Source organism: Hylaeus anthracinus, unplaced genomic scaffold (genome assembly GCF_026225885.1).
Source record: "Hylaeus anthracinus isolate JK02 unplaced genomic scaffold, UHH_iyHylAnth1.0_haploid 11989, whole genome shotgun sequence".
NCBI lineage: Eukaryota > Metazoa > Arthropoda > Insecta > Hymenoptera > Colletidae > Hylaeus > Hylaeus anthracinus.
Genome location: NW_026534337.1, coordinates 5,967,214 through 5,988,207, shown reverse-complemented (window position 1 = coordinate 5,988,207; position 20,994 = coordinate 5,967,214). Strand labels below are relative to the sequence as shown.

Here is a 20,994-nt window from a genome sequence, read left to right as displayed (position 1 = left end):
AGTACTTAGTTACGAAAATTCAATTTTAAATTTTGCTCTGAAGAGTTGCATTATATTATCAGCAGGTAAATTATGTGACAAAATTATAAAATATAATTAAATGTATTTAGCGTTTTATATTATATAACTAATATAAAAATAAATTAATATTAAAATAAACATTAAGTACAGTAATAAATCTAATAGTCTCTTGTTGAAAAATAGTAACAGAATGACATCTCTTAAAGCATATTTATTAATACACATCAATCATTAATATCATTAATCCCCTTCAGTTTAACAAAATAATTAACTAAATACATAAAGAAAGCATGCATTATGAGGAATGTTAATATTTTCAACTTTCCCTTAGAATGTCAACGTTCCTCTAAAATTCTTTTTCAATTAAATATTTTATTAAACCGGAGGTGACTAAAATTATAAATGTTCTGAAAAAATATTCTTAAAGAATCATTCTGTAAACATTCATACAGTAACAAAGAAGATATATATACAACGAGAAATTTCTTCGAAACTATTTCCAAGATTGAAGAAGTAGTTCGGTTATGTACAAAGGTCACTGGGGATCAAGTGATTGCGCATCACTGATCCATAGGGCAGCCCGTATTCTTATGATAGTGTAGCCACGTATAGTTACGTAGAACAAATGAATCCTCCAGTTATTTTATCGGGCCGCCATTGTTTTGCAATCTGAGAGCAGTCTCGCGGCCGACACTCTTAAGCAGATGTAATTTAAACGTGAATGCGTTTCGCTCGGGATCAGGAAAAATCGGTATCGTACCTGTTTTAACGCTCCACGAGATAACGGATCGATAGCGGGCAAGGTAAAAATGATTTGGTGCAGATATCAATCGAACCCTCGGCTACATCTTCCATTAAACGTCCAACACGTTTGCATATAACAATCATCGATTTTTAGAAATCATTTTTTCTATCCATTGACGTATTTGACGTCCCCTATACCCAAGAATAAGGAGTCAAACAAAAACACGAATCGTAGGGTGCGGAATTGGTCATGTAGGAAAAGCGGTCGACTGTGGATCCAAGGATCGTGCGTCCGGATCTCCGTGCCTTATTTTTCGTAGAGACTCCTACGATATCGTGTTTGAATCCATTTTCATATTTACATATATTTTAAACAACCTACATAATCTTCTGTAATGCAATTCTACAGAATTTACTTTCCATTAGAGCCAAATAATCGCTCCCCCTCTCTTATGTACCAACAACCGTTTTAGACAAAACATAATCCGGTGGGATAATCTCACCCCTAAAACCCAATTCCTTAGCCCCCACACCGGAAGCCTCGATTGTCTATAAGACGTCGAGCACGTAAATACGCGCGAGGACCTGAATTCATCCATTAACGCGACGACTGTGTCGACAGGGGCATCTCGTCCGCGAGGATGGGACCGTAACGGGCCCGCACGGGCGAAAATTCCAGTCACGTAGAAGCGTGGAACCGCGGTGCTGCACCTGCGCCCGTTTTGCACCTCCCGGAGAAGCCGCGCGGTGGAAGCCATCCGGCGTTGTTCCACGACGATATAGAGACTGCTGGGTGCAGGGGACACCCCCGCAAACGAGCGGACCGCGCGTGCGTCCGTACGACCAAGGACAACAACATTCTCCGCAAAACTAATTGCCAGGTAAGTATATACGAGCGACGAGTCCGCTCGAGCGCGGCCGAACACGCGCCGATACACCTTCACGTGAACCGCGTGCACGTAGAGCCGTTGCCGCGAACGGGAGGAACGAGGACGAACAATGAGATGCTCATGCAGATAGCTGACGCGGGAGGGAAGCTGAGGGAAACGAGGGAAAACTGCGGAGAAAGGAATTCGAGGAACAAAGAGGGAATATTGCTTGGGCTGTATCGTGAAGCGAGGGAAGGGAGTGGGAGGTAATAGAAGAATTAGGTGATGGGTTAATGGGTAGGTAGACGTGTGGAGTTCGATTTTCGGGGTTGTAATGATGGAAAGGTAGGAAATGATGAGTTTGCTTTTTCTCCCTATTTCATTCAATCGGTGGGATGAATATTTTTTCTGAATTAGTTCTTGTCTCACAATTATATCCTGTAGGACAATGAGATGTCCGTATAGATAGGCGTATGGAAAGAAAAGGGAGGGAAGCTGAGGAAAACGAGGGAAAACCGCGAAGAAAGGAATCCGAGGAACAAAGAGGGAATATTGCTTGGGATGTATCGTGAAGCGAGGGAAGGTAATGGGAGGTAATAGAAGAATTAGGTGATGGGTTACTGGGTAGGTGGACGTGTGTAATTTGATTTTGGGGGGTGTAGTGATGGGCAGGTAGGAAATGATGAATTAGTGACTGCTTCTTCTCTCTATTTCATTAACTGGGTGGGATGAATATTTTTTTTAACACGATGACTGCCAGACTAATACTCTAAATTTCTACTGTGATTAAATTTTATTTACAGATTATTGAGAATTACAGAAACAAAAATTTATTGTGGTATTTATTTTTGTAGTTTCTGCTGATATTTTGTAAAAATTGATTTAACGAATGTGAACATTTCTCTGAGCTCATTTCTCGAAAAAGTATATGTACATCCCAGTCAATGGGTTAATGGATAGATAGACGTGTAGAGTCTGTATTTTTGGAGTTGTAATGATGGGAAGGGTGAGCTGTTTAAATAGTTTCAACTGAGTAATGGAAGATAAACAATTATGACTTAGTAATTTTTTCTTCTCTCTATTTAATTCAATAGGGTGGAAGGAATATTTTTTTAAAGTTTGATTTTATCTTTAATACATTATTATCATCCTGTATGTGTGATGGGAAGTGTGAATCATTTCACTGTAAGCTGGATGATCGAAGATGGGAAATTAGGACCTCGTAACCTTTTACAGCATCCCAATAAAGACATTCAAAAACATCAACACCAAAATGTTATTTAAATAAAAAATCAGAAATAATTATGTAAAGTAACATTTATTCGATTCTCAGTATTTATGCATCTTTGTACAACATGTCTGAACTTCCTCCAAGAAGCTCGCATCTTGTTCTCTAATAGAACCAGACAATCATAAATTATAATTGATTAAACTTAGAAATCAGAGTATTTCTTTACTGTTGTATATGTATACATCCATTATATACGTGATAATTAGAAAATATTGCTGGAATCTGGAACGATGTTTTGAAGTAGTTGAGTCATGCAAGGAAGAAGGTGTAATTGCATGAATTAAATTGATCATAATTGAGCAGGAAGGGAAATAAAAATAAAAATCGAAGAGTAAATTACAGAAATATCAAATGCAAGAGGTTAAACGCGAGGAAGTAGTGCACATAGTTGCAACTAATAGAGAAAAACGCTTAAGAAAGACGTTAATTACATGACGCGACACGAAACGAGTACTGAAGAGAGCCGAGAAGGCAGCTGAAAGTTAACATCAGGAAACCTCGCGAAATGTTAATTAAATAGGAAATCTGTAGCGCATATATCTTCATAGGGCCCAAGGCAAAACAGATTTTGCAACAGAAAATAAACAGAAAAGTAAATCATTAATTTTCGAAACAGCAAAGTAACGAAAGCAGTGTCTTTACTATTCCCTACTATTCCTTTACTATTTCCTATTTAATTAACATTTCGCGAGGTTTCCTGATGTTAACTTTCAGCTGCCTTCTCGGCTCTCTTCAGTACTTGTTTCGTGTCGCGTCATGTAATTAACGTCTTTCTTAAACGTTTTTCTCTATTTTGTTGCAACTGTGTGCATTACTTCCTCGCGTTTAACCTCTTTTGCATTTGATACTTCATTTGGACTTTTTATATTTCATAGACTAAGAAATTGTATATCAGTTCATTGTAATCAGTTTTGTTTGTTACATAATTCTCAGTATATCTCATTGATAAATTCCAAGGGAATTGAAATTCGAAATTTTATTTCGAAAGTCCAAGTAAGAATTATTTGTTTATTATTCAATTTATTATTCAACAACAACTTCACGACTTCAAATCTTGCAAAACCATTTCAACTTCTCCAAAAGAAGATTCGGATCGAAGCATCGGATCAAAAAAAGTGGGTAATGAAAGTTGTTCGTCTCAATGGGAGACATCTAATGATACCAAACTCGAACCTCACGGTCACTCCTTTGGGGTTGGAGAAGATAGAAAACTTAAATAGGAACACTCATTTTTTATTGTAGATTTGGATTCTCCACAAAAAAGTACTTCAACTTGACCTACGAGTTTTTGCATTTTCGTTTACAGATGGTGCTGTAATCGACAAAAAATCAAAATGGGTAAAAAATCGTTGAAAATTGGGGATGTCACGAAAAATACACGTCAAATTAGAAAAAATGAAATGTTTCACGCGTAGCTAGTGAAAAGTGCACGGGTCAGCAAAGTCCGCTAAAGGGGACAAAAGAACTATTATACTTAAAGCGAGACGTTTAATCATCGTTGTAAACTTATCGTCGGGTCCTTCATCCTTGTAATATATTCCGTTCCCTTTCGAGCACGGTAATAAGAGCGGAGCCGCGTTCATAGATCGCTTTTTTTTCCTCTCTTTTCTTCCTCTTCTCCCTCACCGGGTATCCGATCATCGTTCCGTTGCATTTACTTACCGAGCTACGATCGATCTCCGAATCGGCGCGACAATGCTTGTTGCCCGTAATGAATCTTGGTTGTCGCATAATGAGAGCATAAATTATGCGCTCTCGTACGAGCAACCGCTCTCTTTCTTTAACGTTGGCCCAGCGCGTTGGTCCCCGTAATAAATTCTATGCCATAGAGCTCCATAGTCGCTCTCTTTTCCTCACCGATCGCTTCTGGGATTCTCTTCTTTGTCTTCCTCCTACGTTTCTTTCTACTTTTCACTTTTGATACTTCTTTATGATATTGTTTGCTTTCGCTTAAGGAAACGTTTTTTTTTTTTATATTTCATTTCATTAGAGTACTTAATCGTACGTACATACATACATAGATTATTTATTGCACCTGATGGTCCAGTCTTTTTACCTTCCATATCTTAATCTAATCTTCTTATCTCGCAATCTAGTATAACAGTCTCTTGGTATCGAATTTCCTTTCTTAGTTGTTGTTATTTGCAACTTTCTTATGCTAAACTCATTTCCTAAAAATTCTTATATAATCTTTAATATGAAAAATAGGTCTTTCTTAGAAGATAACATTTTCTTTTTAAACTTAAAGAAATTTGTCGTGGTAGACTTGCGCCTCCTGATTTCCTGGTTCGTCAGTGTTGTCTGTAGTGGGGGAATATCTTGTGAGTAAACAAGACTATACTTGATCAAATACAACGTTCATAATTAACACTAAATGTATCGAATAGGTCAGATCGAGTTATGTACTACAAACTTCTTCTTAAAGTTGCTCAATTATTGACGATGACGATATTTCAACTTTTTGGAGACTGTTACTGTAACAGGAATAGATTTGTTCCTCTTCTTTTTAATACTAAACCTAGCACGATTGGTCAAATAACAGTTTTCAAACTTTTTTATACATATCATATAAGAAACATATGAATTATATACAATTGTTTTATGCGTTATTGAATTTAGTTCCACGTAAAATATTTTTGGATTTAATTGATAAAAACGTCTTTATGACTATTAGTTATTTGTTTCAGTACGGTAGAAATAGTTACAAATGAACGTCGGTGGTTTAGTGTTAATTACAAAGACAGGGTTGTATCAAAAACTATTATATTTATATTCTCATATAAATGGTATATCTTCACGCTAAATTAGTCTAAACAAATATTCTTATAATTACATTGAAACATTTAAAATTACTATTTCTTCCTGATGGTTATAAAAATATTGATTAACATTTTACTGATTATAGTTGGATGAAATTAATAAACATGACTATTCTCTGTAAAATTTTATCAATATTACTAAAAATCATTTTTCTCCATAAAATAATGTATAAATAAATATCAACGAGACAGAGACACCTTAGTTTGTTGCATTCTGAATCTCTAATTCGAGCAACCAGTAACTTCAACGCATTTATAATACACGGTGTCCTTTCTGAAAAGGAAAAATGCGAAAAAAGGGGAACGGAATATATTACAAGAACGAAGGACCCGACGATAAGTTCGCAACGGTGATTAAACGTCTCGCTTTGGTTCTTTTGTCTCCTTTCGCGGGCGTAATGATACGTTTGCGGTCCAGCCACCGTCGTCGACGTATCAAAACGACGCTTTTCACTTCTCCTCGCATTCCTCGTCGCCGGCGTGTCTTGATTTATTTCTGAGGTCTCCACCACCTCCCCTCCTACCCCGATTGTCCCCACGGCTGCGAAAACAGAGATATTTAATTTATTCGACGTGCAAGTATGAAGTATTCAATTATCGACTCGGCATTATTCCCGTGTTTTACGTTGTATCGCGATGCCCGTCCGTGACCTCGGAAATGCGGGTATTTTAATATCGCGTCGCGGACATTGCCGTAAATCGATTGCACCTACAAGCATTCCGTGTTTAATCGAGGGGAAAAAAACGAGGAGGAGAAATTACGCCCGTTCAATTTGTACGTTGTCCGGTGGCGCGGTTGTTGTCGCGTTCCTTTTGCTGAGATGGGATTGCCGTGTCACTGGGTGGATCCTGTGACGGGTTTCTTAACCCTTTCGACCCTTGCAGGACATACACGCCCCAGTTAATATTTCTGATTACCTTGGGCCAAATTACAAGTGAAGCTCATAGGAATATAAATATAGCGATAGCTCTTCGAAAATGTGATCCAAGAGGTAGTCTTCGTGTAATTGTCAAAAGGTATTTAAACGCGTGATAAAGACGAGTTAATTGCATATATTTTACTTTTCTTATATGTATCATTTCTATTACATAAAATATACACGAAGAAAAAGAAATGAAATCTTCCATTAGAAGTTTTCTTAAACAATGAAGATCAATTAATTGGTCAATATGTAACAACACAGATATTATAATGAAATAATATATAATTTCCCAATGCGTGTAATTATACATACAATTTTTCACTATATACGTACAATTACACAAACGATGAAATAATATTAAATAATGATACTATGCATACAATTCATACGTGCAATTTCTTAGTACATAGGTCCAATTATACAAACAATGAAATAATATTAAACAATGATATTATGCATACAATTCATATATACAATTTCTCGGTACATAAGTACAATTACACAACAATGAAATAATATTAAATAATGATATTATGCATACAATTCATGCATACAATTTCTTACATAGGTACAATTATGCATACAATTCATACATACAAGTAATATACACATATGGTGTATAACATCCCAATAATATAGAATTTCCAAGAAGCACGTAAAATCTAAAATGCCAGCCTTTTCGAAACTATTGTTTCACAAGAATATTCAACTTTTAAATATATTCTCGTTGTGTTAACGTAATTTATTTACTTTGTTTTCACTATAAAATACGATCGAGTTTCATAACATGCTCCCGTTCACTCTTGTTTTAACCGAGACCTCCAAATTCCATTTTATTTTGTGCCACGTGAAAGTATAACGCGCCATTGACATTGTCCTTCGACGATTATTTTTGCGTCAGTCCTCGATGATCACATCGACGATCTAATTTGTCGCCTTGCCACGATAAATGATTGTCTCACTTGTTGGCGTTTATACTTACCGTGATTGAACAGGTTTTTCGATTGTAATGTCAGTCTTAATTACGCTAACGGGAATGAAAATTACTCATAAAGATATAAGCATACGTAATTATAGTGGGGAGTTTGAAAACGTGTAACGTATGGGCTGGATAAAATATTCCGACGTCTTAAGTGTCCGCGGAAATATGTAGGGATCCGATAAAAACCAATTACAGCGCGGAACAAAATGGTTGCACGCAACATATTCTTATATATTTTAGCAAATTTTCTTTGGATATAAATTTTAAATGACGAATAAAAGATAATGATGTTGAAACGAGATGAGATTAAAATTAGAATTCGAGTTATAGAATTAAATGTTTCACGGTGAACAAATGCAATACATACAGTTAGTGAAGGAAGTATTCGTACAGGAACCAATTTAAAATAAAAACTAATAAGAAAAGAAATATGAGGTTAGCATTAAAAGTAATGAACTTTAATTTACTCAAAATCTCCTCTAAAAGTATGTAGGAATGTTCGTTAATTATTTCTTCCCCTGAAATTTATTAATAAAATAAATATATAAAATTTTATTTTTAATTGGTTCCTGTACGAATACTTATTACACTTACTTATTACACGTATATATAAATGTAAATAAATGAGTATCATTGAACATCTATTATTCGAATAAAATTATCTCCAATTTTAAAAACACGTTACAGAATGTATGTAAAATGTACAATAAATAATGAAGAAACCGAAGACTAAAAAATATTGAATTGCGTTTAAAATGCCAAGCGCTTGAAACTTAACAATGTGGCTTTTCCATGCATTGAAGTCACCAGGCAGCGTTTGCTTTCAGGCTACGTTAATAATTTGATTACACGAAAAGTAGCCTCATTATCGTTTTAAAATAACGGCTCTACATCTAGATACTTTCTGACAGTTCAATTTTATGAATTTTAAAATAAGAATTCAAGGTTCGCCACGTGCCGTGATTAATAATTATGTAATTGCGGGTTCTTTAAATATTTGTATTGTCGATCTGAAGAAGCTACTATACACTTTCTTTTAAGTCTAATATATTTAGACTTTCTAGCTTCGAATCAGGCAGAGATAAATACTTCTAAATTAACTTAAATGTTCTCTGAGCTAATTTGAAAGTTAATAAATAATCAACTCAACTTTACTCTATATGGTTGATAAAATTAATTCCTCTTGTAGACTATTGACTAGTAGAACGATTGTAGAACTATGTAGACTAACAAGTCCTTGAAGAAAATTGATCCAGTTCCACAATTAGGATTTAATTGCGATTAGTCATCACCGATGACCATAATTCTTTGTAGTTGCAGCAGCAATACGGAACATAGACTTATTAGTCAACGTTTCGATCTGTTTGTAATATTATAATTTTAAAACTACGAAAAAGATATATATTAGAGTTTAGTAAAGAACAATTCTCGTGAAAACATAATATTAATTATAAAGTGAAAATGTTACGAGGTTCGATCATTTTCCAATCGAGTTTCTGCTCTCGACCACCAGAATTATCGCTAATCGTAATCGTTATTAGGTGGAACGGGGGTGTTAAGCAGAGCCGTTTGTATTCATTCAAGATAGAAGGTAACCTCGCGTGTTTGATACCTGCCGATTGCAAAGCTATCCGAGACGATTAATCTCTTTCGTCTTTATCCGTCTTGCGGTGCAGTGTATCTCATCTTTCCATCGAAAGAAGGTTAGTCCCTTCTACGTTCGAAGATTCCCACTTATCGTCTTAACCCCTTTAACCTCGTGGTTAATTCCCCCTTGTCGATACTTTGGGTTTACTTTCCTCGGACAGTCACCCGGCTCTTTTACGTTTCACGGAGAAACCATGCGAAAATACTTCAAGAATGTGGAATGTGGAATGTGGAATAAAATAATTACTAATTATCTCGTCACCTGAAAGTCTTTAAATTTTTTTTTAACAAATATTAAGGAAAAAGCTTTTAGGCATAAGTACTACTGTTTGACATAAACAAGCGTTTATTTACGTTGTGAGTAAGCTTTAGAATGAACGTATATATAAATAAGTTATGTGTTAAACAAATTATTTTTTGGTATTACGAACCCTTTGTTCGGCCTATAGATATAAAATTAAAACAATAATTATGAATATGAGAAAAGGTACGAGAGAAGAAAATAAGGCAAGGAAATTATGAATTAATATAAATTAAAGTATGTGTATAAAATTATAAATTGTACACAATGCATTAATTAGTACTTAAAAAAGAAAAAGGAAAGTACTTATCACTCCTGGTCTATTAAACATAATAATAGAAAGATAATAGTATAAAATAGAAAAGTGAAAAATATTACGTAGATTTAATGGAAAACAAAATTAATCGTCTAAAAAATAAACATATGAGTACGTATAATGATAAATACTTACGATATATTTGGTCAAAGTAGAACAAAAATTAAGCAAATTTTTCGCTGTAAAAAATACCAGGACGAACATTTATTATTTGGCCTCCTCATGTAGTTTCCCCCTTTAACACAAAACCATAATATCCTACAAATGTTTGTAATAAAACTGGCGCGCGAGCCAAGTCAAGTAAAATTCGTTTATTCTGTTTTGTCGAGCTACCTTTTACACCTTATTACCTCGCCATAGACACGTTCACCGGTCTTTCTCCCTGCCCTTTCTAACAACCTTGTCCTGCAAGAATGTAATCGGTCCCAAGGATGCGGCGAAGCTGAAGAGGAAGAGGCCGATGGGTTAAAAAGGTTAAGAAAGATAGAACTAATTGCTCGACGAGCAATATCTCATAGAAATACACACAGTGCGCCGACGGGAGGCGAATCAAAAATTGTGCAAGCTCATTTATACGGAGCCGTTTAATTAAGCGCTCGGGAGGTATTAATTAATTCAATATACTTTCCTGTCGTTTAATCGGTGTTCCTATACGCGTCATATTAACGATTATAGTCGATAATATTTGTCGAAAAGTATGGAAACAGTTAATTATGTAATTCAAAACAATGATAATTTTCATTTGAAAATATTTGGGGAAATGTGAATGGTATATATCTTGCGATTAATAAATTTATATTTGTTGATATCAAAGGCAAATAATAGTATATTGTGAATGTTCTGATCAGGCTTGACATTAAATTTTCTTATCATTTTCAGAAAACAATGTACTTTGATCATGTGTGAACATATACATAGATATATGAAATATGTTTTGTAAATAATCAAATAATTTAATTGGTCAGGTTCTATGTGATCAGATTTAACGTTAAATTTTCTTATCATTTTCAGAAAACAATATAGTTTGATCATATGTGAACAGATACATGTATATGAAATACATATTGTAGATAAAAAAATAATTTTTTGTGGTCAAGGTCTACCTGTATGGTATGCAATGATATTAAATCATTTCATAAGTCTCTTTAATAAATCATTTTCTATTTAATTACACAAACATAAGACTACAAGATCAAATCACAAAACATCATTCAATCTTCAGCAAGTCATCAAAGTAAATTCGAATTAGTAATTAATGCTTACCAATTAAAAATGATTATACCGAAGATTTATATTAAACATTTTATTCACAGGAAAAAATGATATACAAGGATAACAACATATTGCTACAATTTATTTAAATACAATTTCTCAATGACTTATGAGATGACCAGATGCATCATTAATTAATAATTAAATTGAATTTAAATTGCATAATTTATTTGATTGGGTGTCACGTTGTTATTAAATTAGTCCATGTATTCCTAATTCAGGACTACAGCGGAAAAAAAAATCGTTGTCTTATCGTTAAGTGAAATTTACGGTACGGTTTGTAGGTCGTGAAACCAGCTTTTACGCTAATTAGTAAAACCTCTGAATTTGAATTGTAGATTGAGCAGCTACTGGAATCGATTCGCTGCCTTCAGTAATGCTATTCCCATAACGTTGTTGTTTATGGTGTTTCTAATGTATTCCACCGATGCTTATGAATTGAGGTGTTTGTTCCACCTTCGCTACATTCTAAACATTTCTAAATGTTTCTCTACTGTTTTCATAAACATATGCAACTGGTAGTAGTCAAAGTTAATTAAATAAAAATAGAGATACAGAAAGGATAAAAGTTTTAGAAGTAATTACATAGCAGAATCTAATGTTTTATAATTATATCTTTAAAACAGGATTGTTCAAATTTATTAATCGTTGGGAAAGAAGAGAAGTAGAATTATTATGTATAGGAATTAATTCTACGCATTTATACAGTAAACTTAGCATTTATTGATAAGGGAAAATCATACAACCTTTAATTTCTCATCAGTTGTACATTCCAAAGGAGTACAGATAATTTTAGAAGCAATATGTCGAAGTAATCTGTATGTTTCATTACTATTAAGGCTGGTATTCTAACATAACAAAATGGTCAATAAATATTTTTACTTAAACTACAGTTATAAACAAATGAATCTAAAGACACCGAATTAATTTCCACACCTAATATGTGGAAATTGTTTTAATTGAATATATAATGTATTAAAACTACTTTGTACAGTTGGTTTCGTTTGTGTAAACAACATTTTATAAGCATAAAATATTAATATTGGTTTTAAAATATTTATATCTGTGTACCTCGAAGTTTGAAACACTTCCTTTTATAATTTTCATTTAATTACACATTTAATATTTCATTGCAACTCGACAAACAAAATCCCAAAGAATCATTTTAATAAATTCTACTACTTTGATTTTTGATCATTTTTTGAGCTTCTCATTTTAATTAGCGTAGCAAAATGAAGCAGAATGCGGTTAGCATTGTTGCGCCTGAAACAGGTTCACCCGTTGTGCGCGTACTGACCTTTCGTCTTAGCTCTTTCTTGCAACTATGCCGCGAAGCCGAAGAAGAGGAGGTCGATAAGTTAACTGGAATAAGAAAGCAAAAACTAATTACCTCGCGAAGCGCGGTTTACGCGTGGCGATGTTGCCAAATAAAACATAAAGCTCGCATCTTTTATCGAGTTTCGACACTCGTGTCAATTTCATGACTTGAACGTGGAAAATAAACCAACCTTCACGTAAACAAAACGATAGGACAGCTAAAAATACTTAAAAATAATTGAACACACGTATTTTTGTTCTAGCATTGCTCATCAATTCATACTGCAAATTAGATGCATCTAATATAATAAATATATGCTAATAATAATATATATGAAATTACAATATTATTATTATACTAATTATACATTACTTCAACATACATTATGTATATTTTTTTGTATGTGTGTGATATTACTGTACACCATGCATTTTTTTTTTCTTTTTACAGAGAAGAATGTATGTAATGTTTTTATGACTTTAAAAATAATTTGAATGCACTTTAAAGTATATTGGTGATTTTTTCAGTTAATTTCACACAGAAATCTTTAAGATATCAGCTGTTCCCTATATAGCAAGTTTCCGCCCGGGTCGCCTAACTGTGAAAACTCTGGAGGTCACAATTGTTATCTACAATCAATGAAATTTGTTTTTAAAGATTGTTAACATGTTCTCTACGCGTATAAACCAAATTTTTGCCAAACAAGTTTGAAAATTGAATTTTTTAAAAGTGTTTAAAGGAAAAGTATCAATTTTCATTTCAATTTTTTCAAATTTTTTGTGTAACTTTTTGCAATAATAAACATACTTTAAACGATGATATCATTTCAATTTATAAATATTAGTTCATATTCAAAGTATTTAAATGATATAAGCATATATGAAGGTTGGAAACGATCAGTCAATTAGTTTTCGAATTATCATTCATATGGATTGAAAAAAAGTAGTTTAAAAAAAGGAACGTGGTATCTGAAAGATTCCTATATATGAAATGAATCGAAAAAATTACCAAATGTACTTCAAATCGTACCTGAAATATTCTCAGAGTTATAAAAACATTACACGTATTCTTTTCTGTGAAGAAAAATATTCCAAGAATCACTTAATACTTGAACTTCTAATTTAATTTCCACCCTTAAATGTTCACAGATGACGACGTTATTAATTTAGCGAGTCTGGATGATTGAAGTAACGCACTTTGCGAGATGTCAAGCCGCAGAAGAGGCCAAGGCAGGAAGGGTGGAAGGTGCAAACCGCCGAGTACACTCAAGGTAACTTCTATCGCGGAAACTATCGGTCGTCGTCCGCCAACGCCTGTAATCTAGAGCCGTAACCACTTCGTCGATGGGGGTAGAGGGAGCGGAGGGACAAAAAACCGGCAGAAAATGAAATACGGATTACAGTGGTTGGCAGAGCCATGATAATGACGGGTAATGACGACCTCGGCTCGTACCCGCGCTACCACGGTGCCGTCCGCCATCGGATTTTGAATTTTTTTCGCGTCGCCCTCGCCTGCGTGCCATCTTCTTGTCGTCGATGGAGCGCAATTTTCGTACAGGGTTACCCCTTCGCGCCGTCTCTGTGATGGCACTTTTCGTGTAGAGTTACCCCGTTGATGACAGCGAGAAATCGGAAGACCGTGTTACAGGGACGTCGTTACGTTTTCCACTTTCTCTTAACACTTTGCTAACTGCACAATTTCCAACAACGCGCGGTAACGTGGACTTGACTTTTTTATTAAAAGTATTAAGACCTTACAGGTTTACTGAGGTGTAGAATTGCAGAGATAGAAAAGCCTACAAGTACATATTTCTATAAATTATTTAAATGTTTAGACTACGTTTTATAAGAAAAGGAAATACGAAAGGAAGCCTTAATATTTGGATTAGTTACAAACATTTCAACATTTACGGTGTGTGTATATTTGCAGTTTATTAGTTTATTAATATAAACACAAAATATACATAATACGTGTAAAATATATTCTGCCAATTACTACAATAATATACTGTACATCTATATAGACCTAATCTAAATATTGTTGATGTTATAGAAGTACATTGCATATTTGAGTTTATTAATATTAGGTTGTTCCGAAAGTTTCTTTCGCGAGTTGCACTCAATTATTTTATGTGGTCGTGTTTATATGAATAGACAATTTAATTTCATAGATATTCATGTTGTAACAGTAATGGAGCGAAATGAATCGTGCGCAATTCAGTAATGTAACATAAAACATAAAATATTGTGCATGTATTACTTATTAACAAAGCGAAAGAAACTTTTGGGACAACCTAATAAATGCACAAAATATACATAATACATGCAGAATATACTCTGTAAATTAATATGATGATATTAATATTTGTGTAGGTACTTACACATTTTGGTTTAGAATCTCACAGTAATAATTAAGTGACTGTAACATGTATACGTGAGTTTATTAGCATATGTTTGCTCTTACTTTAACTTTCTCATCTATAATATATAAGTATATAAATATATAAATATATAAATAAGTATATAAATATAAGTTATAGATATAAATAATTTGATAGGTCGTCTTTATTTTCTTCATCACTTCTAATCATATGTGTGTTAACAATATACATAAATAAAGCGTATTGACTGGCTAATTCAGGCTGACAGAAGAAATATGGCGCTGATGAAAGAAACGATAATTCGTGTCATTCCTATCATTCATCGACAGCATTTCTTCGATTAACCTGGATAGATATCTTCGAAAGTTGACTTGGCGTACACATGTAAAATTGTCGAATTTAAAACGAACATTTAACGGAAGATTTAAAGTGTCTCGATACAAATTATGTAACCGACGTATAAATCTAATTTTATTTTATCGAGTTGTTATAAATGTAATAAAGAGAATCGTTTTTATTGTTTTTCAGCGACAGGTTTGCGGAGAATTTTCTGATGGCATCCGAAACGGTAAAAGTTGTCCAGTATATCTGCGCGGGGTTAATACGAGCCTATAAATCTTGACATTGATGGGAGTGAAAATCGGGCCGCGATTGTACAATTTTGCTGATCTAAGAGACGAGTAATGCGTCTAACGGTTGAATCGGCGACCGTTCGACGTGACAAAAGAGGCCAGTGCAGCTTTCAGAAATGAAATCACTCAGCAATACGACAATTCCGAAGAAGTAGAAGGTAGACTACACGACCGTGATACAATTATGTAAATTAAAGGTATTAGAACAATTATGCTACACCTGGTTGTTACATTAAACCCATCCTCTTCAAACCATCTTTTTGAAAACTTTAATCTCTTGAGAAATGAATTTTAAATGGATTTCTTTTTGCTTTAATCGAATTCACAAACCAATTTTTATCTGTGGATCGATTTTAACGTACAAATTTGCTGTCTCACTTTCATTATATTTATATTTTTATTTCCGAGAAGTATCAGGATTGTAAGCAATGATTATTTCAATATAAATGCAGACGTACAAATATGTGTTAAACCCTTAGAAGCCTGATTCTCCAAATTAAATTTGTAAAAATATCAATGTATTTATTATTTGAACAAGTTCGACAGCTGACGTTTATTTGTTTAACTTTTGTTCAAATGAACATTATACAATGATAATATACATACAGGACAAATATTAAAAACAAACCAATTACAAGTGTACAATTCGATTTAAAAGTCCGGTATCAACATTGAAACTTAGGGCATTTAAGGGTTAATATCCCTCAAGAAGTTAAAGATGACATTGAACAAAATAATTATTCAATTGACTTCAATATAGTCCTTAAGTAAGCGTTTCCTTTTTGTCAAAAATAAAGGAAAATACAATATCAGTAAATTAATTGATTTTTGTCAAGATTAAACTGCGAAATTTTTACCTAAATATCAATATATTGTTTTCAAATTGCTTCCATTTAACTAATTTTGTAGTATTTCTCATTTAGTCTAATTCAAGCTGAACCAATAGATACACATATAGATTATTAATTTCTTTGGTTTCTTTTTATTATAAATCAAACAAATTATATCTTCAAAACAACAATGTATTCTTCTACACAAAAAATTTGTATAACTTATAAAAACATGTATAAAAACTGAGACAAGATTTCAAACTAATATCTTAATTACACTACATGTTGCAGAATTCTAAAGCTGGCCTAGTTCATTCATACCTAAACAAGGACACTCTTCTCGAAGGAAAGATTTCTCGATGATCGATCAAAATATCGACATTTGTATTCAATTCGATTCATTCAAAATGTATAGTCAGTCAACACCGACGTAGTACAAATCAGCATCTAATACACGATATTTCAATTTTCCATCTATGCAGCGACGTTTCACTCGCCTTTAGCTACATTTCAAAATTCAATAGTCACGTTCGAGCCACCATCAGTCTTGCTTTAGCAACAGTTGTGCTTCCAATATCTACATATGAATAATGTAAAGGTAGGCATTCCGAGCGAGTTCTAAAGATGCACGTGCAACTTTGGTCGCGAGGAGATATAAGTGGCGTGAGTTTGCGCGTACATGTAATAGTCGCAAGAGCCTTGCACGATTGAAAAGCGTGTCGGTCTGTTACAGTCAGCGAGAGAGTCTGTTGAGGAATTGTCAGAGATTCAGTAAGAATATATAAAGGTTAAAAAGTTAGAAAGTCCTCTGGAAACAGATGAGCCGAGGCATTAGCCTATATTGCTCTTTAAGTTTTGCAATTATGACTGAAAATGTGATACAGCTGAGTAATTACTAGCAAGAGACCGACGTTATATTTTTAACATTTGTTTTTTTTTTTTTTTTTTGTTCATTTGACGTTCTTTCATCGCCACATATTAACGTTATTTGCATTTAACTTTAATTTTAGTTGTTGGAAATATATGTATTTCAGCTGAGATAAACCGTCTGTACGCTAGATTAACCAATTTATTTATAAGGATTTTTAATTAAAGATATGTTGCTCAATGAATCAACCAATTCCCCAAATTGTAATTTTATATATAAAATGAATACATAAAAGTTAAAAATTCATGCATTATATTATATTATACATATTTTTATTATACTTTAATTTTTATTATTATATTGCGAATTATACTTAAAATTATACATATTTCGAAGTATTTTCTAATACAATTATTCCACTATCGATTCAAGTATAAGCATCACACTGAGTGTACTCGAGGAGCTGCTCGCTTCCCGCAACGGAATCGAGCAACAGGCCGCTAAATTTTCTGCAAAACGTGGAAAAAGGGGGGCGTTCGATCAGAGATCGGCCGGTGTCGGTGGCGGCGCGAGGTGTCGAGGCACGACGTGCGAATGCGAACATAAATCCAAATTAGCGGCAACATAACGCAACCGTGCCTCTATCGGTGCTACGATTCAGAGGGGTTTCTATCTCGCTGCTGTTTCACGCCACGGCGATCCGCGAATGCCGGTAAATCGTAAGTCGGATTATCGGCGAGCTCGATCGGCCAAAGACGAGCGCTCGTTTCGCTGATGTCGGCGTTCTCCAAGTGAGAAAACCCGATACCGACGCGATCTTCGCGCGTGTTTCTTCGATTTCGCGAGATCCTTCCTGGTTCCCCACCCGCGGACACATATTACTTCTTTTCGATCACGATACCGTGGAATGAAGGAACTATCCATTCGAGAGTGGTGGAAGTACCAGGGATAGGGTTTGATTGGAAACTCCGACGACTGAGCTTCAGCTTTGTTTATTTAAGCGTGTAATTGTCACTTCAGTTATTGGACTGAATGCATACATTACAATATAATTATTTCCATTTTTCTTAGCATTACTTTGCCTTACATAATTCCTTAATTTTGGGATTATTGTAACACAATTCTGTATATTATATTGACATTAATCTTGTCTTTGGTAATAGTCGGTATAGAGACCAATGACCCCCAACAGACATATAGAGGAATGTAATGTAATGTAAGAAATAATGTAAACCATGGTAATGATTGAAGATATGGATTCATCTAAAGCAATGTAAATGTGACATGGAATGAAATATACACAAGAATAGTGATTTGTAACAAACAAGACTGGATTAATACATGTAAAAATCAATATAAATCAGATTACGTACGTTCGTAAAATAATGATACAAACAAATCGTGATAGATAATAAATAATAAAGCTAATAGTTACATAGTTTTGTATGTACATATACTCATATGTAAGCGTAAATGTGAATATGCATGTGAATTGGCGGTAAGAATTAAAAGAACCAATTAAGTTGGTTCTTTCCTAACTATACTAGTCAAAACACAATATATACAGAAAGTATTAATAACGATATATTGTCAATAGTAAAGATCTTAAATTATTATTTGATTATGAGTCTTAATAACAAAGAAAGTAGTCATTGATACAATTACAGTTGAAATTAGTTTTTAGAATATTATTTTATCGAACGTAGTACATAGTTGTGAAATTTAGCACGCGGCAACTTCAAAATTACAACCAAAATAAAAATAAAGATGGCACTAATGGGTGTATAACAGGGGCACTTTTGCACCTACGAGGTGACAACTAATTTCAACTAACAAAAGAGACAGTAACGGCTGCCGCATACCGGGGGCAAACCTACGCCTACGAGATGGCAACTGAACAGACACACCAGTCAGCATAGGTTGCCGCATACAAGGGGCAACGCTGCACCTTCGAGATGACAACCGAAACGACAAGCAAGCTAGTATTGGTTGCAGCATACCAGGGGCACCGCTGCGCCAATGATGTAGCAACCTGTCCTACAAATTGGTCAAACCGGTTGATATCTGACAGGGGCATACTCGCGCGTACTTGATGACAACTAACATTTCATTCTCTTTTCGTTCAGGCCGAGTTAGACACTGACTGACACTTTTTTTTTATTTACATATGAACACTTCCTAACATCTCTCATCAGCTTCTAACACTTTTTCACATCTCCACACAACTCCTGATACCTCCAAACAGTCTCTAACATCTAACACCACCTAACACCGTCTAACACTTCTTGACAATCTCAAACACCTTCTAACATCTCCTTACACCATCTGCAAACCCTCTAATAACCTCTAACACCTACTAACACTTCCTCTGACATCGTCTAAAAACCACTAACATCCTCTTGACACTTCCTGAAACTTTTTGACACCTCCTAACAACTTCTAATACATTCTAACATCATTGGAACAAAATGGGACCAAAATTAGATACGTATCAGAGTTTCGTCGTACCACCTCTTCGAATATCATGTTCTCCTGATACTACAACGTAAACTCGGGTAAGTATTAGGTAAGTACTAGTTATTATTAATGCCACCTCTTCGCATATCATGTTCTCCTGATACTAGACCGCAAATTCGGGTAAGTATTAGGTAAGTACTACTTATTTATCGTGCCACCTCTTCGCATATCATGTTCTCCTGATACCAAAATATAAAATCCGTCCAGAATTCTGAAACACACCGAAAATGTGCCTCTCGCATTAAGCAACCTATACTCACAGATATGTAAGGTTGGTTGGCTGCTCGGAGGCGCAAACGTGCCACCTCTTTGCATATCATGTGCTCCTGATACCAAAACGCAAAATCGGCCAGAATTCCGAAACGTACCGACAACGTGCGCCTTGCATTAGGCAACCTATACTTACAGATATGTCTGTCTGGTTGCCTGCCCGTAGGCGCAAACGTGGCACCTCCTTGCATATCATGTGCTCCTGATACCAAAATGCAAAATCGGCCAGAATTCCGAAACGTACCGACAATGTGCCCCTTGCATTAGACAACCTATTCCTTCAGATATGTCTGTCTGGTTGCCTGCCCGTAGGCGCAAACGTGCCACCTCCTCGCATATCATGTGCTCCTGGTACCAAAATGCAAAATCGGCCAGAATTTCGAAACGTACCGACAATTTGCGCCTTGCATTAGGCAACCTATACTTACAGATATGTCTGTCTGGTTGCCTGCCCGTAGGCGCAAACGTGGCACCTCCTCGCATATCATGTGCTCCTGATACCAAAATGCAAAATCGGCCAGAATTTCGAAACGTACCGACAACGTGCGCCTGGCATTAGGCAACCTATACTTACAGATATGTCTGTCTGGTTGCCTGCCCGTAGGCGCAGACGTGCCACCTCTTTGCATATCATGTGCTCCTGATACCAAGATATAAAATTTCCTCAGAATTTGGATACGTACCATGAATTTCTCATACCACCTCCTCGCATATCATGTTCTCCAGATACCAAATTGTAAAATCGGGCCAGAATTTCATATGAGGAATGTCTGGTACGTATGAAATTCTGGCCTCATTTTACATTTTGGTATCAGGAAGACTTGATATGCGAAGAGGTGGCAGGAACCACATGCTTGTACGTACCTAAATCTGCTTGAATGTTACTTCTAGTATCAGGATCACATGATAAGCAAGGAGGTAGCACGAATTAAATTCTGATACGTATCTAAATCTGGGCCGAATTTGATTCCTGGTATCATGATCATATGATGTG

General features: G+C 34.8%; 1 protein-coding gene across 4 annotated transcripts in view; it reads left to right on the top strand.

Moving 5' to 3' along the window:
- LOC128888024 (DNA-binding protein D-ETS-4) overlaps positions 1-18,553 on the top strand; it is a 156,739-nt gene extending 138,186 nt beyond the window's left edge. Inside the window, exons 6-8 of one of the 4 annotated variants that reach the window (XR_008460143.1) lie at positions 13,652-13,773; positions 15,412-15,673; positions 16,637-18,553. The gene's annotated coding sequence lies outside the window, so the exon portion shown is untranslated. Of the gene's footprint in view, positions 1-1,387; positions 1,647-10,273; positions 10,285-13,651; positions 13,774-15,411; positions 15,713-16,636 lie in introns of those variants that run through there. The other 3 variants (XR_008460142.1, XR_008460140.1, XR_008460141.1) reach the window with 3 other exon arrangements.
- Positions 18,554-20,994: the final 2,441 nt, after the last annotated feature.